At 39.7% G+C, this 21,246-nt stretch overlaps 1 protein-coding gene across 1 annotated transcript in view; it reads left to right on the top strand.

The window, feature by feature from the left end:
• klhl29 (kelch like family member 29) overlaps nt 1-21,246 on the top strand; it is a 240,283-nt gene that overhangs the window by 80,459 nt on the left and 138,578 nt on the right. The gene's annotated exons all lie outside the window — the stretch shown is intronic.

Genomic DNA, 21,246 nt, shown 5'->3' with positions numbered 1-21,246 from the left:
TGGAGCTGACATGTGACAAGGCGCAAACGAGCCCCTGTAGGTTTTCAACCTGTAAAACTAACACACAAAAATAGCAGGCGTCATAAAAATAAAAAATAAAAATACTTGAGGAAGGGACCCACACCTTATAGTCCATGTCATGACCCGCTGTAGAAAGTCTGACTTCCTGCTAGTTCTTATTTCAAAACAATTTCTCCCAAATAATGCGAAGGGAATTCATGTCTTGCAGAAGTTTGTACAGAGGTGCCTCGAGATACGAACTGTCGATCTGCTGATTTTTGTTGCTTTGACTTGCAAGCGCAAATTTAAGTGCTGTATAGTGGCAGGTGACTCAACTCACTTAACAAGCAACTGTTTGGCAGAGCTATTTCATAAATATTAAAAAAGCTATGTATGACCACTCAAACTAAACATTAACCAAAAAGAATTGCATATGTTGCATTTAAGCGCATATCCTCTGCTAGCTTTAGATTCAGATTTCCAAATCGATGCTAACTTCCCGTTAACATTTGCTAACTTCCTGTTAGCGCTAGGCTTGCGATGTTTTAAAAACAAAGCATGTTTTGTATTTAAATATACAAAGGGTGTAATTCTTAACGTTCTGTATTTAGTAATACACTTAACTCCAACTGCGGTATCATTAAACAGCTTAAAGGACGCTTCGGGATAACAGAATAACATATGCTACACACTTGCAAGTTGCTAATACTACGCAAGCAAAATGGTGCATTCAGTGTACTTTCACAGTGTCGGAAACTTTGTCTTTTTTCGATAACGTTTTAAGAGGAAAATAATGGGCCATTTAGCTCAATTGGCCAATTGTTTTGATTGATATTTGAAGGCCAACAATCGGCCAATTATAATCGGTGGCTGATTAATCGGTCGGGCCCTATTTGGCACATTAATTTAAAAACTGTATTGAAAGTATCGATTCATGGTTTTATGAATCAATATTGGGCTATGAAAAGGAATATCGATTCGATATCGATATTTTAGAGCCAGCCCTAGCTAGCTTAATGCTAACACACAATGGGAAACAATAGGCACACAGGCTAACAATTAACATCTATGTGATGGTGTTACCCTATAAGCACTGGAGCAACCCATGGAGACCACTAATATAACAATACTCACATGCATACAGTATATTATTTATCCTCTGCGAAGAATTACATTACTTTTGAGGAGCTGTGTGACAAAAACTGTTTTTATTTAGTATAAAAAGCAACACAGATGTGTAGAATTTGTCAGAAACAAGTCAAACGACATATTCAACTGATTGACCTGCAGCATATGCTTAAAGACAGTGTCTTCCGTTTTCACTCAGGAAAATGCATTATATAAATACAGGATGTATACCCATGTACTCCTTCTCAATCGACACCTCTGGGCTTCTGTTAATGTGTGGTGGTGATTTTTTTTCCCTCTACCCTCACCCCCCCCAGCCTGTATTTTGCCAGTTTGTGTTTGTTTTGTCAACAGCGGGACGTTTCTGTGGACAGTTTAAGAATTTTAAGAATAGATGTACAGTATTGTAATGGTCCTGTGCAGTGACTCGCAGTTCACATTGGCCCAAAATTGGTCGAATTCATGCAACACAAATGTGAAGAAATAATGAGTAAGCCAGTGCATTCAATTACAAAACAAAAACATCCAATTAATCAAGCTTTGGAATGTGAATAAAAATCAGAAAGTAGTCTCATGTCCCCAGGTTGGAATAGCATTTCATAGTTGAATCCATGCAACACAGATGTGAAACAACTGTCAGAAACAGTGCTTCTAACAACTAAACATTTAAATATGGATGATAATCGGACAGAATATCCAATAATTTGATGGTGCTGTGCAGTAAATGGCATTGCTGTCGTCATCATACAACACAGATGTGAAGCAGCCATCAGAAACACTCGTACAACTTTAAAGCCACGGAAGTATGGAGGTGGGGGGAATCAGTGCAGTGATGGTCATGGTCCTGGAGTGGAGTGTGCAAATTTGCTTTATAAATTCTCTTTATAAGTTATAAATGTCTCCTAGGCTTTAGATTTAAGACCACACGCACACTCGCGTGCGCGCGCACGCACGCACTCGACAATGTGATTGTAACCTCCCTCGGCTGCACCTCACAGTCATCCGATTACGTCCTAGTGGGAAATAACAGTCGACGCGTTGGAGGAGCAGAGCGACGCCGCCGCTTCGCAATTAGCCGGCAAATTGAAGCTAATAGTTTGGCGAGTTGAGAAGCAACACTTTGCAAAAGTAATTGCACAAGTAATTAGCATTTAGATGATGAGGCTTCACAAACGCTTCCGCAGGTATTGTGCCGCGTGTAATGGAATAGATGTAATCTTATATATTGATCTGTGTGTGAAAGAAAATGTAACCACGTTAACCTGTAATTTTTTTTTTCTTTCTTTCTCATGAGTTATGCTTTTAAACTCACTTGAACCTTTTAACTTTGTTCCCGAGCAAATAGAATCCATTGAGTTAAGTGTTAGGGGAAAAGGGGAGGATGAAAAGAAAAAAATGTGACTTCATATTTCACACTGAATGCTACTAAATTATTGTGACAAGAATACAATTACAAAAAAATGATATATTCAAAAATAAATACAAGAAAAACAGGGAAAAAATAGCAAAAATGTACTGAATACAAAGTCTTACAAGATGAAAATAAAATACAAATGAATAATTCTGTTAAATGAAATACATTTTAATGAAAAAATAATGTAAGCACAGTGTCAATGTTCCAGCTGTGCATAATGAAATTAAAATGAAGTTTATTTTTAAATGAAATTTATTTTAATTACAAATAAAAAAAAAAATGCATTTCTGGCTAAATTAAAACAAATTATTGTGACAAGGATAAAGTTAAGTATAATTATCAACTAATACATAATGAAAACAATTCAACTAGTTCATATTTCATATAAAAGTTACACAATAAAATAATTCATTAAACAGACATCTATTAGATTATTATTTTTATAGACACCGATAATAAGAAGAAAACGACAATCAGGAATCTGATAAAAATAATTTGATTTAAAAAAAAAATTATATATATTTTGACAAATTAAAGTATTTTTTTAATGAATGGAGAACTCGTGAAATGAAACCATTTTTTTCATGCAGTTGTGATGCTTAAAGTAGCATATAAGAGAGAGAGGGAAAAAAAACATCACTTTGTCTATTAATTTGTAACCTGCAAAAATTATGTGTTAAATGACGCCGCAGGCAAAGTTTTTTTTTTCTTTTCTTTTTTTACATTCTGATCATCACGTAGAGTTAAAGACCACACACCTTACTTTCCTTATTCACAACAAAACAGCAAAAATCTACCAAGACAAACACAACCCTTTTAAATTTGCCAGCTCAGAAGTGCACAGATAATTAATAATTCATTGCTCTCATCTTGTGCCTGTGAACATTTTGCGCGCTCCTCCTTTGACTTTTTTTTTTTCCCTTCCCCAACACATTTGCACCCCAAATGAGGAAAAACAAAAGCAAGGTGGCTGAGGGGAGAATAAAGGCCCGCTTTTATCTAAAACAACAAAGTGTTTAATTCTGCCGTGCGTCACGCCGAACTGATTCATCAGCACGAGAACACGAAGAACAGCTTTTTTCCATCAGGACTTAATCCGACAGCGGAGCCGGCAAAGTCGCGATAAGTGATTGTTGTGTTTGGACAGCCTGTCGTCTGCTTGTCCCGTTCCGATCCTCATCTCCGTGTTTGGCCTCAGTTCAAATATTGACGTCTGGTCAGTTGGCATTTTAGTGTGTGTATATATGTTTTTTTTTTATGTATTATGTGTGTAAATGTCTTTTCTAATGCCCCCTAAGTGTCAACTATTGACATTAGTGGGTACGCTTAAAAAGTGTTCGTTAATAAATGATGGCTCCGGCAATGAGACTCCAATGAGAGTCAAGCTATCACGTGTCAGCACTGTAAAGGTTCACCACAGATAACCTGAGAGGAGAACACGCGCGCTCACTAGTGCGGTTATGGCGGTGTGGCGAAGCATGAAGCTCCTAATGAGAAAAAAAAGTGAGTTTGAAGTCATTTGTTCGGCCAGAGTTAAGGTCAGACCACAAAAGGCTGATTGAGTCTCACCCTATTAGAATCTGCATTTAAAAGGTAATCTATTATTTATGTGTATAATATTAAAATGAATGTCTGGATCCCCCCCACCCCCGCTTCTGAGCCTCGGAGCCCCCAAAGCAACTCTGCCGCAACGCACGCAGCACCCACAACGGAATCAATGGAATAATAATAATAATAATGAGAAATGGCTTGGTCGCTTGGGTGAATATTTTGCAATGCTATGATTAAAAATTAGAATAATAAGTACAGTGCGGCTTCCTGGCTGTGTTTAAAACTGGAGAGAATATTAAATGAACAGAATAAAATTAGACTAGCGTGTTCACCCATTGGAAAAATTGGCCAGAATTCATTGCAAGCAAGTAGTTGTACTTTATAAAAAAATACTTTATTAACTTAAATATTTATTAGGAGTGTGAAATAGCACATTGGACAGTTAGGATTGCTAAAAAAAAAATCATTGGTACACCCTACCCACTCTTGGGAATTTGCACACTGCAACAACCAAGACAAAAACAACAAAAATTCTCTTGCACCCTCCACATCCTGGTCACCACCTCTTCCAGCTCCTTCCCTCAGGTGGGCGCTATCGAACCACGCACACTCAAACCAGTAGCCGTTCCAGTTGCTCCATCCCTCCAGTTGACTCAAAATTCCAAAGGGGCACTTATGATTTGTATACAAACGCAGGATAGCTTAGCTGAGCTAGCGCTCAACAATGACATTATTCAAGATTTGCTTTACTTCTCCTGATATATCTTGAAAATTTAGGCAGAATGCTCTCAGGGATTTGCTCTTTTTCCACAGATAATTTAATTTGTGCTTCTTGGAAAAGTAAAAAAAAAAAAAATCTACAGTTGCAATAATTTAACATAACATGATCTGTCAAGGCAACCTCAGTAAAATACTTTCGACTTGGAACCATGTTGATTTTCAAATTAGCGTTAGTTAGACAGAAGACGCGAACCAACGGGATTCTTTTTCCAGGATACTTAATTGCTTCATCATTCAGTTTCCTTGTACTTTCAAGGCGGCAAGACTCAGAGCTGACAACAGCTGTCTTTGCTAATTCTCTTCATTAGCACTTTACAAACTCTTCGCAGTCGCTCGGTAGCCCCCGGAGAACAGGCCAATTATAAATGACGGAGGGAGGGGGTGGGGAACAAAAAAAAAGTATAATTTTCACCTTTTGACAAGAGGCCTCTCGCGCACGCGTGAGCGGCGGGGCGAGACGCCGGCGGCGGAGGTGACGGATGACAGCGACAAATCTAAGACGACAGCCACTTGGAGCTGTCGGCGGATGGACGGAGACGAGCCTCTCGACACGCTCGCCCTGTCTGACAAGCTCGCCGCTCTCCTGCGCTGACAGTCCTGAGGAGGACTCGAGTAGCATGACCACTGAGAAGTCAACAAAAGACACTACAGAGTGTGTGAATCAAATTCCATACGGCCTTAAGCCCTTTTCATGCTGCACTTAGCAAGCAGGGCGCAGCCCTATCGAACACGGCCCAACTTGAGCCCCTCAGATGCAAATTGTCTTCTTACCAACATGTCAACAAGTAGATACAGGAAACCCTTGTTCTCCTTTGTTGTCCTCATTTGTTAGGAGTTTCAACCCATATGTTCAGTGGGATGTGGATTTCGCAGTTTCCCGCAGTACCACCGACCTGGGAAGCCTTATTACTGCACGACAAGACACTAGCGTTGACAAAGTCACTGTGACATAAATAGACATGGCGGGGCCGCATCTTGTCTTTCATCCCAGCATGATATCCAGTGACTGCTTATTAGATTGAACCATCGGGCCCGTCAGCCCGGAGCCGCACTCATAAGTGAGCCAGTTTGTTTCCATTCCCGCCCGCGTGGGAAAATAACAAAGCCTCTTTTGGACCGCCGCATTTGGAAATTCTCCAGGTTTGCTTTATTCAAAGGGACAAAAGCGCCGCCGCCGAAGGTCAGCCGGGACATGGCGGCGATTGTACGGAAACCTCGGCGACATCCCGTCTGGTCGCGTCCAAGATTGACACACACCGCCACAGATAAGCTTCATCTGGTCGCCATTGTCCAAGCGCCCGCCATTTGTCGGCGCTTTCATTTTTTTTCAATCTTCTCCTTGGCCGTCAATAATTCTTGATGTGTACGATGATGGTGGGCTCCGGATAAACGTGTCATTGTTTCTTATTTTCCATCGATCGCGTATGCACAGACGACGGCGTCTGGCAGTGGCGATAAGTCGCTCAGGTGAGTCGCTCAGCTTATGAAAATAAGCTGTTAATAATAACAATAAAAAATAATTTTCCAAGGTTGGTGGAAAATGCAACCTCAGTAGCTTAGTTACCAGTGAATTACATTAAACTATTGTGACATATATTAAATTGCTGAAAGTTCAAGGATGATTAGCTTACAATTACATTTACTTCGGGTAAATAAATTAATATATATAAAAAAAAAAAAACTTAAAAAAAAACTAAATTAGAATTGGTTTTATTTTTGACAGTAAATTAATTATTGAAAATTCAGACATAGGTTTGCCCCCCACAAAAGAAATACAAATAAATCAATCAAAATCAGTTAAATACAATACAATATAATTTTAAGTTAGTCCTGAAAGTTTAAAGACCAATATGAATGTACTTTTATAAATGAAATAAAATAAAATTCTGTAATTGCCTGGCAACCAGTTCAGGGTGTACCCCGCCTACTGCCCGAAGCCAGCTGGGATAGGTTCCCGCACCCCCCGCGACCATTGTGAGGAGGATAAAATAAAATCACATTTAAAAAATAAAATGGAATAAGATTTTATAAATAAATAATTTTATAAATTACAAAATAATAAAATAAATAGAATTTTTAAAAAGTTGATTCAATTAATAAAAAAAACACATTTAAAAATAAAATGTAAGATGTAAGATTTTTAAAAATGAGTTTTGTTTATTGTAACAATTAAAATAAAAAGAATTTTAAAAAATAGTCAATTCAATAAAAAATATTGTTCCCTTTGACATCAATCTGGAAGGTTAAGAAATTAGCATTTTTAAATGTACTTCTATTGATGAAATTAAATTAAAACTATGCAAAATAGCTCTTTCTAAATTGCATTTATAATGGTACACATTGCAGTACAAGTAATATACAGTACATGATTGAGAGCAGACTGCAGACATTTTGTCCTAATCCAGCCTTGAAGGCGTGCTGGGATTGGTCGCCGTGCAGACAGCCAACTCAGCATCTCCTTGATTAACAATCAGCATTCCTCGTTAAACTTTCCGTGCGGCCTTCTTAAAGGAAAATCGCTGCTTAATCTCCCCCCTACCCCCGCTCTCTTGTGGCCGTCTGTTTCAAAGCAGATTTGTTTGTCTACAAACATGGCGACGTTCGCATTCTTGAATGGAAAACGATGATGGCGATGCTCGTTGGGAGCCAAATGAAATCAGGTGCAGTCATCAGCACAGATGAGCCAGCTTATGGACGTTGCCTTGAGGACAACAGACGTGCTCAGAGGCTGCCAAATAAACCACAGGGCCTTTTTTTTTTTCCCCCAGAAAGGAAAAATCAAATCCAAAAAGCAAAACAGGAAGTGGCACTTTTTATTAGTAGGCTAATAGTTTCCCTGTGAGGCTGCTCAAGACTGTCTTCCAACGAACTGGCATTTTGGACCACAACTAATTTGTAGCTACTCCAACATCTCTGGTGGACTTCCAGAGAAGTCACCTCTGCTTCTGCATAATCTAAATTTTACTGTCCAAACTTATTCTGAAACCTAACCCTAGCACTAAACTTATTTCCAAAACACCACCCATAACAGTTACAGTAGCCCCAACATTGAACCTAAACCTAATCCTCACTCTTACCCTTAAAGTATCCACATTTTACTGTCCAAAGCCCAAGATAGATGTGGTACATATCTAGTAGATAGACAATTAAACTCCGAACCTTAACTCCAGGTAAACTCTAACCAAACCCGTATTCCTAATCTATAAGCCCAACCCCCATGCCTCAAACACAAGCCCCCAAAACTATAAAACCTTGACCCTAATCCTCACCCAAAACCCTTAACTCCTGACCTCCAACACTAACCCCAACTCTGTTACCACCCAAATCCTAAAAGGCAGCTAAAGAGTTGCTTTACTCAATTCACCTTCTGGTGTACCGTGATGAATGCCTAAGAAACGAAAGGGCGCACCAGTGAAGGAGATTTCTCCCCCGTGGTCGTTTTGTGAAGGATCATCTTCTCAGGAGGAGGATTTGCTGACATTTTCACCATTCAATGCAAATAGCGAGCGGCGGGTCTGGGACGGGATGAGACGGGCGGCAAGCAGCTAATAAATCAAATCCAGGCAGCAGAGTGTGAAGGTGGTTTACTTTTGGGATCCTCTGAGGGGGAAGAGAAAGTAAGTAAGAAAGTAAGTCAGGGAGGCTGCCTCTGCTTTGTGGATTTATGGAGGACAATCCGGTTGTCTGTTTGCGTTCTCATGCATAAGTGAGCACAACATCAGGAGAATGGTGCAACTGTCGGATAACGAGATTTACACAAAGAATTTAAAATTCATCCTTTAAAAGTTTGGAAAGACGTGCAAAACTCTTGGGACAACCCACTTATCAACCCCAAAGCCAAAACAGCCCAGCCCTAAACCCTAACACCAAACCTTTACCTAAAGCCAACCCTCTAAACCTCAACGTAATCCTGACCCTAACTCTTAATTGAAAATTGAATCCTAAACCCTAGATTTCAAATATTTCCCGTTAACCACAACACCCCTCAAGTCTAACCCTAACAATAACCCCCTAAACTGAACTGACTACTAACCCAAAACTTCTAATCTTTTACCTTTAACCATAACCACAAAACCTAAACCATAGCAGTAACTCGGAACCCCAAGATCCTGACCCTTACCTGAAACACTAAGCCTTAACTCCAAACCTGAATAACATCCTGTAGGCCCAAACCCTCAATTGGGGAAAGTATTTAGGCTTAGGTTTAATGGTTGGGCTTCCTAACCTCAACCCCAAACCACTAACATCAGTTACGTTTGAGGGAAGTAAGAAAGCTATTTTGTGAGTGTTCCTTCTCTGTTGATTAAGGCTGCTCTCGCTGATTCCCTGTTGCGACGGCCCCGGCATGGGGTCTGCATACCCGATCAATGACCTGATCAGACACAATGCCAGATGAGGTTTTTCGTGACGCACTGCATTGATCGCTGCTGTCGATGCTTTGGTAGTGACACTTAATCGTGCGAGGAAGAACCCCCCCAACACACACACGCGCACACACACACACACACACACACACTTTTCAATCAATTACAAATCTGCTTTTGAGAAGACGAACGTAGCTTTGGACTGATGATGGAGTGATCCATCACTGTAGCAGAATCTGCGCCAGGTGCTGAAATCCAGCGCAGGATGATGGTATCCTTTCATAATAAAAAGGGGCAGCGCAAAAAAAAAAAAAAAAGAAATGAAAAGGGAAATGGCGGTGCTCAGTGGAACAGAAAGATCCACGCTGCCTTGCGGCGAGAATGCGTCTTAATGGAATGCCGGCAGCGGGTATTACACAGAATCTCTATCAGAGCCCATCAAAGCGCGGGATGTATCGCAGCGGAATATCAAGCACAGCCATCTTGATTGTTTACTACGCCGCTCTGCTTGGCTGCCGACGCTGGATTTGTGTTGGTGTGCTGTGGCTGCAAAACAAATTGAACTCAGGTAGTTGAGAACTTAGGAAAGTCCCAAAGTCAACTTCAAGGAAAATTAGATGCGTCATTTGAAATTCTCTATTTTGAGGGCGTCTTCATTTTATGGCGAAATTCCGTTCCTATGTCAGTGACGTAATCTAAAGTTGAACGTGACTTCCTAGGGGGCGCTACTGAGTCACTCAGCTACTACTTCTGCACACTCAAGTGAGAGCCCCGCGATTGTAAAATAAACATTGCTCACGCTGCGTTGACATCTTTTCAGAAACCAAAATTCAATCGGCACCACAGAAGAATCTTTTGGCTGTGACCACTGAGACTACTAAGAACAACATTTAAATCTATGTGAGATTTACTGTGCTGGCCGTATTACACCGAGCTGAGGAGCACCAATCTCCCCTGTGCGAATAAGCATGCAGAGAAGGGGCGGATTTGAACGATCAAATTAAAGGATTAAACCATGTATGAAATCCATGTTTCAGTGGGCTCTCGGTGCGAAGACACTTTGAGGCGGAATATTATGGTTGAGCAGATAAAAAGAGTTCGGCTTTGGCCCGTGTTTAAACCCAATAAAATCCTTCCCCGCTCACTTGGTTACTGTTATAATGCTTGTGTTTCAGCCAGCATGGATGTAAATGACTGTGTGGATCTCGTCTAAAACTTCCAGAAGGGTGACTGATATAATTGCTTTTGCCTACTGTTTTCCATTGCCATTCTTGTTTTTTGTCTGTTTCAACACCATATGACGTGTATTGTAAATACACTATACAGTACTTGCAGACAAGGGAAGCAATGATCAGGAACGTTAGTTTGAGATATGACTCCATATACTTAACATTGGTTTGAACTTGATGATTGGCCTATTTTTGATTGGCTGTGTACAAAGCTCCAAAACAAAAATGGTTCAAATGTTCAAAGCCTCCAGTGACTGGAATATACGCCCACTAGAGTCACTATCAAAAGGGACGATTGCATTTTTGGTGTGTAGCCTTAGCTAGCTAGCTCGCTAGCTAACTGCATGTCACAACAGTCAGCTCACTGTAAAGTTGAATTGGTGAAAAACAGTTTAACGCCACTGTATATCTCCCCAATTTAGTACTACTTAGTTCTTAGTCTTATAAAATGTTTTGGTGCTAATTGGTATGTACAATCCAAGCTAATTGAATTTGCCGCCTATCTCGTTTAGGACTTGTATGATGCTTACCTTGAAATATCTTCTGCCATGTGTTATAGACGAGCATTAGCATTTGAAGAGCTCACATTGTTCATGACCCGCCTCGAGGCGGTTCCAAGCCCACAAAACAGTCAAAACAGGACTCGTTTTGTTGTTCCCCACCTGCCACACTCTTAAAAACCCCCGCCTCGCTTGTGCTGGGTCGGACCCCCGACCACGTCAGGCATGCTGGGAGCCCTCCCCGGGGGTCTCGCTGACCGCTTCATCTTGTTGGATAAAAAGCTGCCTTTGAGCAGGGCTAGCGGGGGGCCAGCGTTGTTGAAGCCCCCCCAGGGTGTGAAGCTCAAAGGTAGGAATGAAGCCGCCCAGCAAATATTTTGGTCCTCGTTCTGAAAGCAACAATAAGTAAACAGTTTAACCGCCAGTTTAGACAAATGTCTTTTAAGGCAAGGATTGCCCACATGTTGGCATGTACAGAATTAGCAAGTTAGCTTTTCTTGTATAAAAGGCACAATACTGAATATGTACAGTACCTGAGTGCGGTACTTATCAGAGCTTTGTAGCGTGATATGCTATCGCTAGCACTAAGCCACGGTTAGCCAGCTGTTTGTTTCATTGACGTCCAATCCCTGTGCTGATGAACGCACTCAGTACGTTTTGCAGCATTACGCCACTAATTAGTCACACTTATAGCAAAAGAGTCTCCGTGGGCGGCGCTTCCGGTTTTTACGGCTCGATCGGACGTCTGTGTTGTTGTTTGCCTCAACCGCTTTGGCTTAATCCCGCTCATGTCGGGTAAACAAAAAGCAGCCGCGCTTGATTTGATGTGCTTTGAAGGCACTTCAGAGCGCCGTTTTCGGGCTTTTTGTCAAAGCAGCAGGAGGGCTTGTTTGGAGGGCTGGCTGGCTGGACGCCTGCGTGTTGCCAGCCCGGCACAGCAGCCACGACGGGCCTGGAAGTTCTGACCAAGTTGCGCAGTGACTTTGGGCAATGTAGTCATTTTCCTGCTTTTGTTTTTCACATCAAATCAAACTTGAAAGAGACTTTACCCTATGCAATATTACCATAATATTTAACATATTACATACTTTTTCTGTTTTCGTCTTATATATATTTTATCTAGGGTGGCACAGTGAATGAGTGGTTAGCACGTCTGCCTCCCAGTACTGAGGACTCTGGTTTGAGTCCAGGCTTCGGCCTTTCTGGGTGGAGTTTGCATGTTCTCCCCATGCTTGCGTGGGTCTTCTCCGGGTACTCTGGTCTCCTCCCACATTCTAAAGACATGCTTGGCAGGTGAATTGAACGCTCTGAATTGTCCCTAGGTGTGATTGTGATTGTGAGCGTGGATGGTTGTTTGTTCTTGGTGCGCTGCGATTGGCTGACGACCTGTACCCCACCTGTTGCCCAAAGCCAGCTGAGATAGGCTCCAGCACCCCCGCGACCCTTGTGAGGAGTAAGCGGTCAAGAAAATGGATGGATGGATGTATTTTATCTTTAGTTTAATATACACTGGTTGTGTGTATATTTCCCCAAATATTTTTGTGTAATATATATTTTTTTCTTTTAACATGTTATATTTTTTCCTTAATATTTGTATACTTATCTTGTTTTTTTTTCCCCTCTTATAATTTGGTAATTTCTTTGTATTTGTATGACGATTATTGGAGCATTTTCCCTAATGTAGTTGGATTTGGGTGGAAAAAAATCTAATATGTACCAAAATGAAAATTATTTTAATTTTGTCTTATTTTATTTCAATGTTATTTTTATTTTATTTTATATAACATCGAGTATATTGTTTTTGCTAATAGCCTTCCAAATATTTTTGTGTCTTTTGTTGAATATCATAGGGGTTTTCCTTGAATGTTTATTTTTTTTGTGTGTTTTTATTTTGATTCTGTGACTGGTTCGGTCTGTAACATGTCAGAAAATAGGCAAAAATGTTGATCCTTAATTAAATTACTTATCTTTACTTACTTCAATTTAATGATAAGCTGAAATTCTGAGAAGTTGGACAAATTTGTTTGGAAAAGAAAAAATAGTATCTAAATGTTTAATCAGTTATCAAAAATAATTCTGATTAATGATAAATTAGTTGTCGATTAATCGATCAGTCATCCCATGTCTAGTTTCCCTTTTTTTTTTGTCAATGTCTTTGTATTTTCTCAAGCTTGCGTGCATTTTTCCACATTCCAAGTAATAGGACTTTTTTTTTTTTTTGTGCTCGAATTTATGTTAAAGTCCCTGGCAAGCTCCTTTTATCTGAGGCTAATTCAATCTGGCCAGTGTACATCCACTCCCCTCATGGGTGTTCAGCTTTGAGGTGCTGACAGACGTTTGGATTGTTCCCTCCCCAAACACTCAGCAGTCACGGCCCGCCGAAGCCCCCCGTGTCACATGGTCAGCAGCGGCGGGGGCCCCCCGATAAACTCTCACCATGACATGAAGAAGCCCTCCACAGCTCAACGCAGTCAACTGCTCGATGCCCTCGGGACGGGGCCCGTTCGCCGCTTGTCTCGCAACAAACAAGAACACAAAAGGAAGGTTGCGAGCGCTGCGAGGTCTGAGCACTCGGAGGATATTAGCTCCGCTTTCCCACTCGAGCATGTCGGCAATCTCGCAATTTCAGCGTCCGAGCCTTTGGCTGGCGGAGCCCCCCCCCTCCTCCCCGGGGCTGGAAATCACCCAGCGTATCCGTAGCCGCTCCACGGAGCATCAACGCGATATACGCCCGGCAGACGATGGTGTTATTTTCGTGATGTCGGTCTGCCGCGCCGCCCGGGGGTCGTTGTTAAGCGTGAGAGGATGTCAGATGCATGTGTTATAATGCTTGGAAACGTGGCAGCCCAGGTGACTGTAGGAATTTAAAAAAAAAAAGTGTTTTCTAAAGGTATAACAGAAATATTTGAATGGGAAAATGAGTTCTGATTTCAAAGATATCAGTACATCCAATGACCAATCAGGATTAAGTTTGAAAAAAATCCATAACCAATTCAATCAGAAGATAGAGCAGTACATCTATTTTAAAAGCTGTTTTTATTTACTGTTTGCTGCCATTCGTGGATGATAGGGACTGGCAAAAACGCACATCTATTTTTGGTACCAATAGAAATGCACGAAAAAAAGAAACTCAAAGAATTCTTAAAAAAAAAAAAAATACTGATACACATTAAATATTACATTTAATGCAGGGGTGTCCAAACTTTTTCATTTGAGGGCCACATACAGAAAATCAGAAGGACGCAAGGGCCACATAATGTTATGAAAATAAATTGTGTTTAGTCCTAAAAATTGTACAAATGTATTTGTGCTTTTACATATTTAGTAAAATGCTACAGTATATAAACCAATTTATTTGTAATATGGCAGTAGGGTTATTATAGTTTTGGAATTTTTCATTTTAGTTCATTAGTTTTCAGGGTGGTTCTGTTAGTTTTTATTGGTTTAGTTCTTTAAAAAATGCTTAGTTTTAGTTTAGTTTGTTAGTTTCAGTATTAGTATTATTATTATTATTATTTTTTTTTTAAATTGTGTATTATTGTGCACAATATTTAAAAAACACCATGGGCGCAACGTCATCTGAAGGTGCTTTTCTATTGGCTGCTGCTAGATGTCACTTGTGTGTGACATACTTTCAAACATCATTATTCCGATTTATATCAAAATAAATCTACTAAAAATCACATTTAAAATCATCCCCAAAGGCTCATGCATTAAATTAATTACCAGAGACTAAAACGAAGGACATGTTGCTATAGTTATAGTTTTAGTTAGTTTTGTAAAGATAAATTGTAGTTTCAGTTAGTTTTCGTTTTTTAAAAAGCATTTTTGTTTTTATTTAATTTCAGTAACAATATTGTTTTTTGAATTTTAGTTTTTTTCATTATTTTTAGTTAACTAAAATAATCATTAATGGCACCTGTTTTTCGATACCTTCCCTTCTTACTTTGACCATCTCCAAACATTTTTGTTTTATTTTATTTGAACTGAGTCAAATGCCATTTTTAGTCGCAGGCCACTGAAAAATGGACGGCGGGCCGCAAATGGCCCCCGAGCCGTAGTTTGCACACCTCTGTTATAATGTCTTAATTTGCACAGATGATCAATGATGTCATTGATTGATCGGACAAATTAAGACATTACAGCTGATTCACCAGTTTTGCATGAAATGCAAGATATCATCCGATCCTGATGTACTGTATATAAAATTGGATACTGTCCTAGCACGAAGGGAGGTTCCAAACTTGGATGCTGGACAGGAACAGGAGAGATGAACTTAACTAGGTTAACTTAGCACTAGCTAGCTAGTACGACAGACACAATACAGATAGATTCAAAACGAAGGATCCTGATCGCTTTGTTTACTAAAGAAAAACATTTTTTTAAACGTTTTCAGCGTAAATGTGACTTCACCAAATTTTATTTTGAAAAATATTTTTCTAACATTCACAAAATTCAACACTAATGTGGTTGTCGGTGGCTAATAATCCCACTAGTGTTGTTTTTCTCCTCCATCCGCAGCTGTCCATCTGCCGCCATCTGCATGTGATGCTTGACCATTAGCATGCTTGACAAAAATGGCTTTTATTCCCTCTTTGTTTACTCACTTGTGCGTGATGCGCTGGAGCATTACGGTCCAATAGATTGGACACAGCAGCGTGCGGGGACACCCAGAACTAATCAGCTTCACATTCAGGTGACGGTGTGTCGCCATGGAGACGAGCTCTCTCCTGTAATCGGGAGTGAATGTGACTCGTTAATTGTCGCTCACTTTCGGTCCTTGCAGAGATATATATTAATATTTTGTTTTTTTGTTTTTTTTTTGTTTTTTTTCGCGGCGAAAGTGATCGGTCAGGAGGCGACGCGGCGAGTCTGCATGATGGATGTTTCTGGGAGAACAGCCATTATTCCCATCAGCTTGCACATTTCAGCCAAGTCCGGCGTGTCTGTCCGAGCTTGGCCGAAGGGAAGAGAGGGGGGGGGGATAAAAAAACGAAAAAAAAGAGGCCCGCTTGCAAGCAGATGGATTTCATGAATTTCATTTCCTTGCATACTCTTCATCTGCCTCCTTCTTCTTCCTTCTATGTGTGTAGTTACAAGCTGATGTTATGTCAATGGAGGAAGCCTTATAGGAAGTAGAAGGCAGTCCAGGTCATGTCCTAATTTCTCATTGTATGTTTTGTATAATCATATTTTTTGTATTTTTCCTGAATATTCTTGTTTTTTCAAAACTCTTTTTATCTGACTTGTACCTTATATTTATGTATTTTTTTAGGCAAGTATATTGTTTATTTATACCAATTTTTCCCATTTTTACAGGATATGTTTGAAATTCTGTGCACTATTATTTTACTTTGTTTAAAATCTGTTTTCTCAGCTATTCTTAGATGTTTTTTGATACTGATATCACGCATATATTTTTCATAATGTTTCCATTTCCCCCACTCATATTTGTGTATATCTCAGCTAATGTTTTTTGTTTTTGTTTTTTTTTATTCCCCCCATTTTTTAACCATTATTTCAAATTGTTTACCTTTTACTATTGTGCTATTTATTTTATTTTTTTTTTAAATATTGATGATTAAATAGGATTCAATGAATATCCAGTATTTGTATATTTTTTATCTATTATTTGTGTATGTGTTTGTTTTCCCCCCTATTTTTTGGTCCTTTATTTTTGGTATTTTTTCCATTTTTTTTTTATAGAATATCTTTTATATAAAAGTTGTACATTATTCACTTTATATTTGGATATTTTGGGCAAATATTTATTCTCTAATATTTGTGCATAATTTTTAAGACATTATTTTTTGTAATTTCTCAACTTTTTTTTATTTCTTTTTTGTCAATTCTTTTTGTTGTTGTTGTTTTTTTTTTTTTTTTTTTGTGTGCCCGGGGGGGGTATTTTTTCCAAAATATATATTTTTTTTTTCTCCAAAATTTGTGCAGTTTTTGTCTAAAATTTTATTCCTCCCCATTTGTTTATTTTTTCATTTGGTATTTTTTTGTTTTGTAATACCGTTTTAGTTTTTGAATCATATTTTAGCATTTTTTTTTCCTCCCTGAGTATTTGTTTAACTCTTGTATTTGTGCATATTTTAGCCAGGTGTGGTCACACTTTGCCGAAAAGAAGAAAAAAAGTGAGGGGAAGTGTTGCTAGCAAGCAGATGGACTTCATGAATTTACTTGCATACACAATCCTCCTATCCTCTTCCTCATTCCTCCTTCCTCCTTCCTTGCCAGCAATTACAAACCGGTGTTATTTCTATGTAGGGAGCAATATAGAGTCTTGATTAAATTTGTTTACACGCGTCTCCCCTGAGATAGTGAGCAGATTTGTGGAGGTGGTTGTGCATTTTAATGTAAGCAACACCACACAAGTCCATTTGTACTGGAAGACATCACAAAAAAAAAAAACTATGGAGAAATAAAACAATGCAATTTTTCCTAATAACGTGTAACCATAAACGCCTAATGAGAAAAAAGCAAAAATATATCCAAAATGTAAAAATTATGCTGTTCTGTGATTGGCCAATCAGTTCTTCTGGCTAAAATGCAAATTGTTTGAATGTTGCCGAGGACTCGGAGCAATCAAAAATCTGCCGCATCCCGTGGATGCGCCTCCTGCGCCAAGTGCGTGCTGGGCAGATGGCGGCGGGCGGCGGACGTGAGGTTCTGCTGGGCTCAAGACCGTCGCCTGCCACGGCAAGATGGCGACAGATGTCAGCTGACACAATCGCCATCCCGATGAGGATGTCACTCCTGTGGGTGTGGGGTCGTGACATCCCAGTGTTGTCTGTGGTGAATCCTCAAACTCATCGTTGGATTTTGACACCGCGCTAGGCCGCAGGCAATGAAATGTGTTCGTTTGGTGTCGCCGTTTCATTTGGACGAATTCCTTAGTAGGAGTTAGCCAAAGTCCAAGCCCTGGAATTCACATCAGGAATGGCCAAATGTTTGCTTTGATCCAAAATGGCCGACTTGCTGTTTGTTTGTGGGCATGGGCTCTTGAGACTTTTTAATGTGTCTTGTCATGATGGCACAATTTTGTGTCAATAGGGGAAACTGGCATCAGGAGCTAGTTTTTAAAAAACTGTCCAGTAGGCTGTTAAAGTACAAAATATGACATTTATACGATACTTCTTATCACCACAAGGTGGGACATTGAGAAAAATGAATCTCTTCAGGGTGTGTTCTTTACACACAAAGTTTGAGTTATCAATGTTTCATTTCATTTTCCCCAGTTGGGATTTGATAAAGTAATAAATCTCTGCTTTCATCCAAAATAGGCAACTTCCTGTTTGTTTTCATTAATCTTTGTCATTATTGTGGCATTTGTTTTTTTTCTTTTCTTTTCAAACTTTCCAGAAGGACGTTAAAATACAAAGCGTCCATCATCATAAATGATTTGGCAGTATCATCATCTGCTTTTATGTACGTTTTTTCTTCCCATGCTGCATTTTATTGCACAAGCTATTATATATATATAAATATTTACCGTTGCAATATCTTTTTATTGCCTTATAATATTGTGTGTCGTATATAGCTCTTCTGCAATGCCTCATTACGTATGTATTTAGGCGTAAACATGGGATGTTTTTTTCTTTTATTGTTGTTGTATATGTTTCAATAAGTTGATTATAGCAATATGTCTGTATGGCTGCATCCCACTGGGAGACTTTTTCCGATATTTCCCAATATGTTTGCAGCATATTGTGAAATGAATAACCGTTCTCAAAACTGAGGATTAGATATATATTTTTTTATACTGATCATTAATCTATTGAAGTTTCTGGCTACTTGTGACATATTTACTGTACGGCGTGCCACCCTGTGCACAGCAAACTCAAGTGTGCGAGTTCGACCCCCAGCCAGAGACCAGAATGGCTTTGGCGCATGCTGGAAAATTATTATCTGCCCCCCCCCCACCGCGCACCCAGCAGATGCTTTCTGTCCAGTCGGCAGAAAGCATCTGCTGGCCGATGATAATAGGCGACCCACAATTGATGCAACTGGAACCACGTAGCGCAAAATAAAATGGAGCGAAAATGTCAGCTGCCATCCCAAAAGCTCCAGTTCCTTCGTACTTGCCTGCTTCCAGCATGTCAGCCGTCTTAATAAATAAATCCTTGCTCCTGTGTATGAATGCGTGTGTACTGGGAGTATCCATGCGCATACACATAGCAGTATTTACAGTGTGTAGCCTTGGCCAAGTCTTGTTTGTATTCTTCCCGATGCAGCATCATTTTCTGCTGTGTAATATTGAGACAGTCCACATGCATGCTTCACATTTTTTTTCCCCTTTCCATTTAGCAGTTTGTTCACCATGTCAAACGTGCTAGCTTGTTTGTGCATTATTTATTTTAAATGACATGGTTTCTTTTGTTTTTTAGCAGGGTTACCAATGTAAGAGCTGATGAAGGGTCCATGTCAGTTAGTTTTGTTAGTGTTTAGTATATGTTGGTTGGTTAGCTTTGTTAGTTGGATTGCTTTTTTTTTTTTTTAAGTTTGCCAGTTAGGTAACAGTAATGAGTAGTAATGAAATGACCTAGTTAAATAGTTTAATTCATCTTTTCAGTTGGTGGTTTCGTTATTTAGTTGTCAGTTAGCTTGTTAGCTAGCTAGCTGGCTAAGGTACATTACACAAATGTATTAGTTGTCATATTTTTGTGGTGTTTGTTAGCTTGCTAATGTTAACTAGCTAGCTAATGTTAACTAGCTAGCTAATTGCATGACACAAGTATGAGGGTTGATGAATGGGTAAAGTTAGTAGGTTAGTTTGTTGGTTAGTTTCTAGTTTGTGTCTGCTCAGTTAAATTTTTTTTGGCTATTTAGCAAGCTAGTTTGTTTGCTCACATGCTAGCTAAGTATGTTACAGAAATGTAAGTATAGTGATGAATAGATGTAGTTAGTTGGTTAGTTTTTGTTTGTTTAGTGAGTTAGCTATGCTTATGTATTTATTTATTTTTTTTTCATTGGTTAGGTATTTTTTTTGTTTGGCTACTTACTAGGATTATGAACAAACATACTTCACAAATCGTTTTAGATGTATCAATGACATATGGAAGAAGTTAGTTGTAATTTCTTTGTTAGTTTGCTGGTTGGTTAGTTACAGTACGCTTGCCAGATCCAGCAGATCTCCCACTCCACCCATAGCACTGAACGGGATGGCATGATTTTGGTAAAAAAAAAAAAAAAAAATGTAGCTCTTTCCAGAAATAACTATAAGAGCTTCCGATTGACTCAAATGGTCTTTTGAAACGGAGGATATTGCACCACCTTGTCATGCAGTGTAAATGGAGATTTAGCTGGCCTAAATATGAGGCTGCAACAAATCATGTTTGTTTCAGGCTGTTTTGGATAAACTCTTATTACTCTTAATGAGGCCATGTTTGTGGATGCGGGCAAGTAAGAGGGTCAAATCCAAGCGTTAATGATGAGTTTTCCTTGGCCGCAGAGGGAAACGGAGGACGAGGAGGAAGCTCGCTCATTAAAACAAATAGCAGGCCTGGAAGCCGCGTCTCCTCACCTTGGATATGCTCGGGAATCTCGCCTCCTCCCCCTCGAGTCTCCGGAATGGAGCGGTTCTCTGAGTAAAGCGTACGAGTTGACAGCTTGAAGTGGACAAAAGAAGCTGACAGCTCATCTTCTCCGGCTTCATTCCCTCGCTCCATCACTCGTTTTTTTTGTCTTTGTTTTTTGGAAGGGGTTCTTTGGCTTCCATCGTACACACGCACATGCAAAGACACACACACACACACACACAGCTGTCAGAAAAGCTCCAGTAGGGATTTATCTCCGAGTGGACGCGCATTCAACTTGTCTGCCCGTGTGAAACTGAGATTTCATCCCTCAACACAACATTGCTGCAAAGGGTGTTCCCCAGGGTTCCATTTCCATTCGGGTTTACTTCCATTGACAATTTATTTTACTGCTGCTGTCACGAAAACGAGCCGCTTCATGATCACAAATATGCAATTGTTTGACCAGTGCTGAAGCCACATGCTGCTTCACCAAGTCTAAAGCCCTTATCTGATCTTACGTAGTACTTCAAGTAAAAAATTTAGAGCCATATTATACTACTACCTCCCCTACTAATATACTACTACTTACTACTTCTACTACTAGATGTGTTCTGAATGATAAAGCTGATTGTGAATTCTGAAGCCAATCTGCGTCGCTGCGGGGTCAGGCAGGATAATGGAATGGAGGGCCAGAGCGCCGCTCGGAGGGGATCCGGGCCTTTTCTATTAACTCCAAGGCCAAGCGGAGGGGAATCC

Source organism: Festucalex cinctus, chromosome 21 (assembly GCF_051991245.1).
Source record: "Festucalex cinctus isolate MCC-2025b chromosome 21, RoL_Fcin_1.0, whole genome shotgun sequence".
NCBI lineage: Eukaryota > Metazoa > Chordata > Actinopteri > Syngnathiformes > Syngnathidae > Festucalex > Festucalex cinctus.
The sequence above is the reverse complement of the archived record's forward strand: the minus strand, read 5'-3'. Positions and strand labels throughout refer to the sequence as shown.